The following is a 13,303-nucleotide window of genomic DNA, read 5'->3' on the forward strand; positions in this document are numbered from 1 at the left end:
TCGCATACTTTATTATACAAACATACCATTACCAATTAGATCATTCTCATATTTGGAGTTATAATATTAATCACATTTACCTACCTCTTTGATCTTGATAATTCACCTCGAAATCACTCCACCGATGAGTAAGTAATACGATACTGAACATCTTAAATACATAATACTTATTTGATGGTAACTTAATGCAGATACTCAATATCAAAGTCTTACTTGAATCCTAGCATTTAGCCGTCGGGTCTTTAAAGCTCGGATATAGTACGAGCATGAAGCCTACGGACATTAATCAGGATAATATTCTCGCATAAAGCTGCGGGGTTTTAACCCGGATATAATCTTGACACAAATGCCCTTCGAGACTTATCACATTTATACACTTTCACATCCATCACATTGGCCATTCGGCCTTATCACATATATACACTTTCACATTCATCACATTGGCCATTAGGTCTTATCTCATATATACACTTTCACATTCATCACATTGGCCATCCGGCCTTATCACATATATACACTTTCACATTCATCACGTTGGTCACTCGACCCTATCACATATATACACTTTCACATTCATCACGTTGGCCACTCGGCCCTATCACATATATATACTTTCACATTCATCACGTTGGCCACTCGGCCTTATCACATATATATACTTTCACATTCATCACATTGGCCATTTGGCCTTATCACATATATACACTTTCACATTCATCACATTGGTCATTCGGCCTTATCACATATACATATCTTGTACATCAATTTCATCATAACAAAATTGACTAGGTATACTAGTCATTTGTGGCTTATAGCTTCACTTTAATACGGATTTGGTACTTTGATTACCAATGTTTAATCGATAGCTTATAAGCAACTCAAATGGTTTTATTAAGGTTTACAACAAAATCCCAAAGTCAGCACAAGCTGTTTTTCCTGAGCAACAGTCATTAAATTATTCGTAAATGGAGCTACGAAACTCCAAATGAAGTGCCGTTAATTTTCCTGAAAATAGACTCATACATATCTTATCCAACAAATTTTCAGAATTTTGGTTTGGCCAATCAATACCAGATTTTTCTTAAAGTTTCCCTGTTTCACTGTTTGACTAATCTGACTACTCTTCACTACGAATCAAATTTCTCATTGTACGGAATTCAAAATGTGTTCTATTTGATTTCATTTGAAACTAGACTCATTAAGGAGTCTAAGAATATAAATTTTATCTTATAACCAATTTTGTACAAATTATAATGATTTTCTAAAAACAGAACAGGGGATTTCAGAGTCATTCTGACACAGTCCCACACAACTTTAAATATCTCTTTATAGGAAATTTCTTTGCTTCCACGGTCTCTTTTATAAGAAACTAGACTAACTAAGCTTTGATTACATATTTTATTCAGCCTATAATTCCACGCCAACAATTTATAGTGATTTTCTAAAATCACGTTACTGCTTGCTGTCCAAAGCAAATTATTACAATTTGCTCTTAAATTTCAAGTCCAAACACTTATGAACTTACCTTTTGAGTTTAAGACATATCATGGCCACATCATATCTTATTAACTCAACTCATTATGTCCTATTTTGATTGAATTTACTCAACGTTTGATCACTTAAAACTTACCTCGGAAGTGGTCGACGATTAGGTATCCACGGCTATTCGTTTACATTCTCTTTTTCCCCTATCCGACTTTGATCCTCTTTGCTCTCAAGCTAAAGCCGCAGAGCACTTTCGAACACCATCACTCAGCTTGGATTGAAGCATCGGATACAAAACTTTAACCTTCATGTACAATTAATTTGCATTCAATCCTTAAATTTCAGCTTGTAAAACAATTAATAGCAGTTTTAGACATCATAGTCTTCATCCATTTAGACAACATTCTTTAACATCTAAATAGCTCATTTATATATCATTTGTTCATTAACAACCTCAACCATTATTAACATAAATTTACAATCACTTAGATAACATTAATTGTCGTCTAAACAACAATTTTTTTGCTGCATTAAAACACTAAACAACAGTCCTTAAAACAACATAAATACACCACTATCTGAACGTCATTAACAACACAATATTCAAACAGCATCAATACCACAATCAGATAGCATAAGCAGGGCAGCAATGAACAATACCAACAAGGTAAAATTCGGACAATGATTTAACATTTTCAACAATTGTCAAACACAAGAGAATAAAAGTTCAAGGAAAGCTCACTAAGGTTCCCAACACCGATTCTACCTATTCAATTTGCTCTTTCCCTTTTCTACTACAACCTTCTCCTACCTTGTTAGTTAAATACAATCAACCCCAAAGTTACAAAAATGGATTATAACAACACAAGCATTCACTAAATTCTTTTAACACAAGTGAGAAACTCTTCATCTACTAGACATGCAACATTTGCAACTAGAAAAGAAAATCTTCTCTTCTCCCACATATTCGTCAAGCTCAAATCAACAATGCAACGAATTTGTCAGCGAAAAGCTATGGGCAAGGGAGAGTTTAGAAGAGTTACCCTTCTACTTGAAAATTTTAACTTCTAAGCAAACAAATTTCATGGTTTTCCACTACATGCAGCTGCCCTCTCCTTTCTAGCTTCATTCCTTTCTTCCTCTTTTCATTTCGGCCAAGAAGAACCGATTTCTTCTTTTCTTTCCTTCTCAAGTCACGGCAATGGGGGGGGGAACATGGATGAGACAACTTTGTTCTCATCACCCCTCCCTTTTCATTTACTTATTACTAACCCTTTATTTTATTCTTTCTCCCATAACACACTAACACAACATGTTTCCAACATGTTTCACCCCATAACATTTTGTCCACTCTCATGCTCATGGCCGGCCACTACTAATTAGGGGGGGAAATTAACATGCAAGTCCACCCTTTTTATTTCATGCACTAATAGATCCTTATGTTTTGACCTATCACATTTCAAAAGTGTCACACATAAGTCCTATTGACTAAATTCACATGCAATTTAGTAAATCAAAGCTTAAAACTTTCACACATTCGTATTCACATATAATAGTCATAAAATATGACGGCTAATTATTTTTATGACTCGATTTTGTGGTCCCGAAACCACTTTTCGACTAGGGTCAAATTAGGGGTGTCACATCCTCCCTTTTGATTACATGCACTATTTGATCCTTGTAGATTAGCCTATCACATTTCAAAAGTGTCACACAAGTCCTATGTACTACATTCACATGTAATTAACTAAATCGAAGCTTAAAATTTTCACACATTCATATTCACATATTTTAGACCATAAATATCACATTAAAATAATTTGGTGACTCGGTTTAGCGGTCCCGAAACCGCTTTCCGACTAGGGTCACTATAGGGCTGTCACAACTCTCCCTCACTTATGAAATTTTCGTCCCCGAAAATCTTACCGGTAAATAGGTTTGGGTATCACTCTCTCATATAGTTTTCGGGTTCCCAAGTAGCTTCTTCGATCCCGTGTTTGAGCCATAACACTTTCACTAACGGAACCCTTTTGTTCCGCAACTCTTTCACTTCACGAGCTAGGATACGAATCAGTTCTTCTTCATAACTCATATCGGCTTGAATTTCGACCTCGGAGGGGTTTATTACGTGCGAAGGATCGGATCTGTAACGTCGAAGCATCGAAACAAGAAAAACGTTGTGGATTCTTTCGAGTTCAGGGGGTAAAAGCAACCTATATGCAACTGGACCAACTTGTTCAGAGATTTCGTATGGCCCAATGAATCTCGGACTCAACTTGCCCTTACGGCCAAATCTGAGTATCTTTTTCCAAGGTGAGACCTTAAGAAACACTTTGTCTTCCACCTGATACTCAATATCTCTTCGTTTTAAATCCGCATACGACTTCTGACGATCTGATGCTGCCTTCAGACTTTCACAAATTATTCTTACTTTCTGTTCAGCATCTTTAATCAAATCCACTCCGAAAATTTTACTTTCACCGAGCTCGGTCCAAAACAATGGTGTACGGTATTTACGCCCGTACAAGGCCTCGTAAGGTGCCATCTTAATACTTGATTGAAAACTATTGTTGTAAGCAAATTCAATTAAAGGTAAATACCGTTCCCATGAACCACTAACCTCGAGGATGCAACATCTCAACATATCCTCAAGTATCTGAATTATCCGCTCGGATTGACCATCGGTTTGTGGATGAAAAGTGGTGCTAAAATGCAGCTTGGTACCCAAAGCTTCTTGCAATTTCTTCCAAAATCGCGAGGTGAATCTCGGATCTCTATCCGACACGATAGAAATAGGTACCCCGTGTAATCTCACAATCTGAGAAATATACAATTCAGCTAGTTTATCCAATGAAAAGTCCGTACGTACGGGGATAAAGTGAGCCGACTTAGACAGTCTATCCACAACAACCCAAATCGCATCTTTCTTACTTGCCGATATTGGCAACCCAGATACGAAATCCATCGTGACTCGATCCCATTTCCATTTAGGTATCATGATTGGTTGGAGTAAACCCGTAGGCCGCCTTTACTTGCTGACATATTAAACACTTCGAAACAAAATCGGAAATGTCTCGTTTCATACCATGCCACCAAAACTGGCGTCTCAGATTGTTGTACATTTTCGTACTCCCCGGGTGAATTGACATTCGGCTACAATGAGCTTCATTCAGAATCGTCGAAATGAGTTCTGAATTTCTTGGAACACACAACCGACTTCTGAACCTCAAACAATCGTCATCATCAATTTGAAATTTGGATTCCATATTCGGAACACATTCAGCCCGTTTTGCAACCAATTCATCGTCGACTTTCTGAGCTTCACGAATTTGATGAATCAATAATGGTTTGGCCTTTAATTCAGCTACTAACACATTGTCGGGTAGAACAGACAAGTGTACATTCATTGCTCGTAAAGCAAACAGTGATTTCCGGCTTAAGGCGTCCGCAACCACATTAGCCTTTCCCGGGTGATAATCAATGACCAGCTCATAATCTTTCAACAACTCAAGCCAACGCCTTTGTCGCAGATTCAAGTATCTTTGAGTCATCAAATATTTGAGACTTTTGTGATCCGAAAATACATGGCACTTCTCACGAAATAAGTAATGTCGCCATATTTTCAAGGCGAATACGATGGCAGCTAATTCGAGATCATGGGTCTGATAATTTTTCTCATGTGGCTTTAATTGTCTCGACGCATAGGCCACAACTCGACCTTCTTGCATCAATACGCAACCTAACCCAAGTAGGGAGGCGTCACTATAGATGACAAACTCTTTGCACGATTCGGTTGCACTAAAATTGAGCTTCATCAAATAAGTTTTCATTGATCAAAACTTTTCGACATTTTTCCGTCCATTCGAACTTAACATCTTTTTGAAGTAGCCGTCATGGGTGTGGCTATCATCGAGAAACCTTTTACAAACCGTCGGTAGTAATCGGAAAGTCCCAAAAAGCTCCGAACCTCGGTAATATTTCTCGAGGCTTCCAGTTAAGTATGGCTGAAATTTTGCTCGGGTCAACTCGAATACGATGCGGATACCACATGACCCAAGAAGCTAACCTCTCTTAACCGAACTCACACTTCTGAACTTAGCATATAACGCTTATCCCGTAAAATTTGCAACACTAATCTCGGTGCTCGGTATGTTCGGTCTCATCTCTTGAATAGACCAAGATGTCGTCAATGAACACAACTACTGAACCGGTCCAAATCATGTCAAGATCTGATTCACAAATCCATAAATATCGTAGGGCATTAGTGAGCCCAAACGGCATCACTAAGAACTTGTAGTGGCCGTATCTCGCTTAAAGCGGTTTTGGGTATATCCGAATCTCGAATTACATGGCGGTAATACCCGATCTCAAATCTATCTTTGAAAACACCGAGGCTCCCTTTAGTTGATCAAACAAATCATCAATACGCGATAACGGATATTTATTCTTTATCGTCACTTTATTCATTGACGATAGTAAATGCACAACCTCATGGTTCCGTCCTTCTTTTCACAAACAATCTTGGTGCACCCCAAGGTGAGAAACTTGGTCGAGTGAAACCTCTATCCGTCAACTCTTGCAACCGAGCTTTCAACTCTTTTAACTTTCGGTTGGTGCCATACGATCTGGCTATCGAAATCGGCGTAGTCCCAGGTACAAGCTCAATACCAAACTCTACCTCTCGAACAGGTGGTAAACCCGGTAATTCTTCGGGAAAGACATCCGGGTATTCATAAACCACCGGCACAGATTCGGGTTTCCTTTCTAACTCTTTGTCATCAAGTACATACGCAAGGTATGCTTCGCACCCCTTTCTTACATATCTCTGAGCCAACATTGATGATATTACCGCTGGCAACCCCTTTAAGTCCGTAGACTCAACTCGGATTATCTCGTTATTTGCGCACCTCAAATCAATAGTCTTGCTTTTGCAATTCACAACCGCATCATGCACGGTCAACCAATCTAAACCAAGAATAACATCAAATTCATCAAACGGCAAAAGCATCAAGTCCACCGGAAAACAGGAACCTCGAATTACTAGGGGACATTTCTTACACACTTTGTCGACAAGCACGTAACGACCCAAGGGATTTGACACCGAATTACGAACTCGATGAGACTCAATAGGTAAAGTCTTCTTTGGATGCTAAGGTTTCACATATATAAGAATGAGTAGAACTAGGGTCAATCAAAGCAATCACATTAGTATCAAAGAGAGTAAAAGTACCGGTAATAACATCTGGCGAGGAAGCATCCTCGCGTGCGCGTATAGCATAAGCCCTAGCAGGAGCACGAGCCTCAGATCTGGTCGTAGCATCTCTAGATCCTCTCTAACCACCACTAGCATTTTCACGTGTTTCTAGGTGGTCTACCTCGAGCAGTGGTAGCACTCGGTTTCCCACTCTGATTTACATTCTGTTCAGACAATCTCGGGCAATCTTTGATAAAGTGGTCAACTGACCCGCACTTGTAACAGGAGCGGTCATGGAATCTACAACTTCTAAAATGCCATTTACCACAATACTGGCACTCCGTTCTGTCTCGACGATCATTTCCAACACTTGCGATTGAAGTGACTCGTGTGCTTACAGGGGGTCGATCGCGATCTCGTCTAGAAAAGCCCGAAGTGTCCCTAGACCGGCTTAAGCCATCTCTAAATTTCTTCGACGACTGTGGGAAGGGCTTCCCCGAAGACCTCTTACGAAACTCCCTTGCTCCCACCTCAGCTTTTCTTTTCTCCATACTGAGCTCCTCGGCCTTGCAAGCTCGCTCGACAAGTGCCACAAATTCTCGGATTTCCAAAATGCCTACATACAGCTTTATATCGTCATTCAGCCCATCCTCAAACGTTTACACATCACGGCTTCGAAGAAATGCATTCTCACTGCGTCTGGCTAAGCCTTACAAATTTTCGTTCATAGTCGGTAACCGACATGGAACCTTGTTTGAGTTCAAGAAATTCCTTCCGTTTTTGGTCAATGAATCTCTGAGTGATATACTTTTTCCGAAACTCGGTTTGGAAAAACTCCCAAGTTACTTACTCTCTAGGCACAACAGAAGTCAACGTATTCCACCAATAGTAGGCAGAATCACGTAGCAAGGAGATGGCACACTTTAGGCACTCATTGGGTGTGCAAGATAGCTCATCGAGTACCCGAATAGTGTTGTCCAACTAAAATTCAGCTTGCTCGGCATCATCACTATCCGTAGCCTTAAATTCAGTAGCCCCATGTTTTCGAATTCTGTCAACTAGGGGCTTATTTGACCTTATTTGGTCAGATACTGGAGGTATGGTAGGTGCGGGGGTTGTATTTGTCGGGAATGGAGGTTGTGGAATAGTCGTATTAGTTCGAATGTATTGGTTGAACCAATCATTCATCACGCTATAAAAAGCTTGTCTAGCTTCATCATTCGGATTACTAGCAATAGGTTGAGAGTCTACCGGCGCTGTCCCTTGTGCGGGAGTAGGTGCTACACTCTCAAGATCATCAGCTACCGCTCGGTCGGGATCGGGATCCATTACTATAAATAAACACATTTGCAAATGTCAGAAATCACCACACTATCAAATAATCACATAAAATGGCATGTATAGCTAAACCCAACGCATTACGGTAGTCCTAGAATCGACTAAACCGTAGCTCTGATACCAATATAATTGTAACACCCCGTACCCAAGACCGTTGCCGGAGTCGGACACGAGGGGTTTGCAGACTTAAATCACTTACTTTCACAGTCCATTTTAAAAATTTCCAGGCAGTTGGCTAACTGCGTCACTGTCATCTTAAAAATCATATCTTTAGTTCCAAAACTCGAAAATCAGTTTTGTAATTTTTCCCAGAAACTAGACTCATATTTCCATCTACATATTTTTTTCTAGAATTTTTGGTCGGGCCAATTAGTATAGTTTATTAGTTAAAGTCTCCCCTGTTACAGGGTGCGACTACACTGACCTTCATGCATTACGACTTGGATATCTACCTGTACAGGGCTTCAATACTGATGCTGTTTGTTTATATAGAAACTAAACTAAAAAATGAATCTATACATATATGGAATGACTTCAAAATGTCTCTGGTTAATTTATAATGAATTTCCAAAGTCGATCGGGGATCCGAAACCGTTCTGCCCCTGTCTCACAAAACTTTAACATCTCATAATATACTATTCATATGAACGTTTTGGTTACTTTCCTATGAAAATAGATTCATCAAGGTTCGATTACATAATTTATTCACTATTTAATTCCATTTCTACTATTTTAGTGATTTTCACATCCACATCACTTCTTTGCCAGCATCTATCATCTATTTTAAGGTAAACTTTACCTAATTCATGATCCTCCATGGATCAACTAGAGTTTGTCATACATATACCAAAAGTGATCATGAATAACCATTCCATGGCTAACCGTTACCAACATTTCCATACCTCTCGACGGACAACATACAAAACGATTATAATGCTATGATCAAAGTATATTTAAGCCATTTTCGCATGGCTATCCAAATTTACACAAAACCGAAGGGTACATGACCAACAACAAAAGGGTAGTCCTATACATGCCATTTCAAAGTTCAACCAAAAGTATACCAAAAGGAGCTTTGATAGTGTGGGCGACTTTGACTTCAAAATCCCAAGTCCGATAGCTGAAGAACCAAAATCTATAAAACAAAAAATCAAAGAAACGGAGTAAGCATTAAATGCTTAGCAAGTTTTGAGCAGAGAATTTAAGTACAACTGAAGTATAGCATTCATATAACTAAACGGATGATTCCATATATACATATTCTCAAATCATTCCTACTTCACATTCCAACCCCTATATTCATACATAAGGGATCATCTTAGCCAAATACCGGAAGCTCATTACTCGACTGAGCGAATATTATTCGAAGGGAATCAACTATTCCAATGCACATACGAAACATACCTCATTGTTGGGATTTTACAAGCGTATTAACTGAAATTTTTACAGCAAGATTGCTCATTCCCAAATCACGTACCTTTGGAATTTAACCGGATATAGCTACTCGTTCAAATGCCTTGGGACATAGCCGGTTATAGTAACTCGCATAAATTCGCCGGGACTTAACCCGGATTTAGTAACTCGCACAAATGCCTTCGGGCTTAGCCCGGGATTAGTAACGCGCATAAATGCCTTTGGGACTTAACCTGGATTTAGTAACTCGTACAAATGCCTTCGGAACTGGCCGGATTAGTAACTCGCACAAATGCCTTGGATCTTAGTCCGATATAGTCACTTAACACAAAGCCTTGGGACTTAGCCCGACATCATTCAATAACCATGCACATTTATTAATAAATCATGACACATCCGTATTTCATTTTCATTACCAAAGCTCAAGCACAAGACACTTATCACACTTGCAATTTCGACAATAGCCGCATACAAAGAGCATGATTTTGATTTGCTTAAAACATGATCTAATAAAATCATAATCTAAGTTCCATTACTCGAAAACTTACCTCGGATGTGGTCGAACGATTTGGTGACTATTCGATAACTTTTCCTTTCCTTTATCCAACTGTGGTCCTCTAAGCTCTTGAGCTAATTCAAACAAATTTAACTTATTAAAGTCTCATTATGCTAGCTTATGGCGAATATAACAAGGATTTTAATAGGTCATATGGCCACCCTTTAGCTCAAATACACAATGGTCATGCATTTTTAATCACATTAAGCAATTTAACACAATTCATTTGAACATCAAAAGAGAAGCTCAAGGTACTTAGCCCATATATACATTAGACATTAGAGTCACATATGTATGAAATCACGAATCGAATTCAACATATTAGCTAATATTCCCTTAGCGAATTTTCTAAGTCAAGATAAAGCCATCAATATGCTTACCTATGGCCGAACATACACATCAACTTATGTACTCATTCATGTGGCCGAACATACACATCTATGCTAAGGCCGATTGCAACACTTAATACATTCTACAAGTATGGTCACTTGTATTGACTAAACACCATTTTGTTTCAAGTTCAAAACTTGGCTAGTACACATATATACACTATTAAAGCATCCTTTCCCTTTCCATCAATTCAACACATGCATTACTCATTAATATACAAAATTATATTCGGCCTTGGCACACAATTTGCTACCCGATTCTTCTCCATATATCAACTAATGCACATATGTGCTTATTTGTTAGACTCTACTTCATCTAACAACAACCATATTTTTCCTCTACTTTCTACCATGGCCGAATGCATCACAACACCATACCATTTCGGTTTTGGTCATGGTTAAACAAAGAACTTAATGTCTCACTCAAAAAAAAATGCTAAAAAGAAGATTCAAGAGTCATCAATCCACCATCACATGCATCATTACAAAGCTTCATTTTTAGCATGTAAATGACATCAACACCAAGCAAGAATGATGCATCCATGGCTGAGTGTCATTTCCATCACCTAGCAAGATTTAGACCATGGGCTAGGTAGAACTCAAGCTACCAACTAAAACATGCATGCATCTCATGGAACCTCATCAAACATACCTTAGCCTAGTTACATGCATGGCCGAACCTCTTCAACCCTTCTTCTTCCTTCCTCCTTAAAATTTTCGGCCAAGGATGAACCAAAGGATGAAGCCTTCCTTTTTTTTTTCTAGTTTCGGCAAAATAGGGGGGGAAACAACCACACACTTTTTTTTTCTTTGTTTTCATCGTATTCCCTTTCATTATTTTATTACCATGTCCCTTATTTTATTTTTCCTTACATAATGCATTAAGCCAACATGTCTATGACATGTTTTTTAGCCATAACATTTTTTCCACCCATGCTCATGGCCGGCCACTACTAATTAGAGGGGAAAATTGACTTGCAAGTCCTCCCTTTTGATTACATGCACTATTTGATCCTTGTAGATTAGCCTATCACATTTCAAAAGTGTCACACAAGTCCTATGTACTACATTCACATGTAATTAACTAAATTGAAGCTTAAAATTTTCGCACATTTATATTCACATATTTTAGACCATAAATATCACATTCAAATAATTTGGTGACTCGGTTTAGCGGTCCCGAAACCGTTTTCCGACTAGGGTTACTATAGGGCTGTCACAAGTTTGGTGAGTTCATGATATGAGAATGAATGATGTTTTTGATATGATCTTACAATATGTTTTAGCATAAAAAGGTAAGGTTTATAAGTACGTAAATGGTTGACAATATTATGGCATGAATGAGGTATGTTTTAGCATAAAGAATAGTTGATCGGATGGTACATATATGCTTGTTTCGTTACTTGTAGGATTGACCCAAAAAGGGGTTGCAAATTGGCTTAAATCAAGCCTGCATTGTGCCACACAGTCAAAGAACACGGGCGTGCCTTGTGGCTGTGGGCTTAAGTCAGTAGCTGGCTAAATATCACACGGCCATAGCACATGGGCGTGTCTGTTGGCCGTGGGGAAAAGTCAGTATGCATGCTCTGTTTTGGCACAGCTGGATTACATGGGTGTGTCTGGTGCCCGTGTAAGGCACATGGCCTGGTAACACGGGCATGTGACCTTAGTAGAATGGAAATTTTTTTTCTAAATTTCAAAATTTATGAGTGTGTTCGGTTTAGTCCCGACCTCTTCTTAATGCATGGTTATGGTCTCATTGACTTAAGAAAGGCACTTTATGATTATGTTTGATTATAATATGATGATGCTTGATCTTTTGATTGTAAAGTGATTATGAAATGTTTTGTCTGTCTGGTAATGCCTCGCAACCCTAATCCGATGTCGGTTACGGGTTAGGGGTGTTACAAATTCTTTACACAATACTTTTTGAAAATTTCCTTATTTGGACCTTAGAATTTATTTACTTTTGTATTAATTGGTATCTAAGTGTATCTAGGGTTGAGTTTCACCAAGTAGCCTATTTCCTTTATAAGTAACCTTAGGGTAACCTATATGTGTGTGCAGACTTAGACAATTTTACTATTTAGTTTTCTTTGTATTTTTTCTTTATGTTTGTGTAGTCAGAACTTTTCTATTCTGATGTGAAGACAATTGCGAATGAAGATTGCTTCGAATCCACGCTTCAATATATTTATTTATGAGCATTCTCTTATCTTTTATTAATATTTTGTTGATTTGGCCAATTGATGTTTGTATGAATATTAGAATATATTATTGTGCTTTATTTATATCTCATATGATTCGATTTATAAATTAACTTATTGTTAAGTGATTAGTTATTCAAAATTGGTTGTTTATTCAAGAGTACTTAGTATATTAGGGAGTGACGCCCCCAGTAGAATATCAAGATAGGTGAGACTGGAAGGGTATTTATATGCCTAGGAAGAGACTAGAAGGGTGACTTAAATGGTAATCCTTAGTGAAGATGAGACTGAAAGGGTATTCTTGCTAAGGGTGATAAATAACTCAATCTAAGATAATTAATTATTTAATTAGATAATTCAGATTTAATTGATCATAGGCTAAAAGCTCACATTGTCAACACTAGGAATAAGAAAGTCCATTAGGTTAATTTAGATTTAATAATTTAATTAGTTTAATAAATCTATTATTTTGGATTAACACTACTAATTCATGATTTGATTCGATTAGTAATTATTTTTTGTAATTAATTTAATAATAGTTTCTCCAATATGGAATCCATTGGGTATGATCCTCAGAATACTTACTAGTGTTTCATTGTAAACTTTACTATATTACAATTTGACCTGTAACCTTGCAGACACCGTCAGTTTAATTTAATATATTTTTGGTGTGATATTTATTCTATAAACGATAACACATTTTTTTTATGATTTTCCATAT

This window comes from Gossypium arboreum, chromosome 13, assembly GCF_025698485.1.
Source record: "Gossypium arboreum isolate Shixiya-1 chromosome 13, ASM2569848v2, whole genome shotgun sequence".
Classification (NCBI taxonomy): domain Eukaryota; kingdom Viridiplantae; phylum Streptophyta; class Magnoliopsida; order Malvales; family Malvaceae; genus Gossypium; species Gossypium arboreum.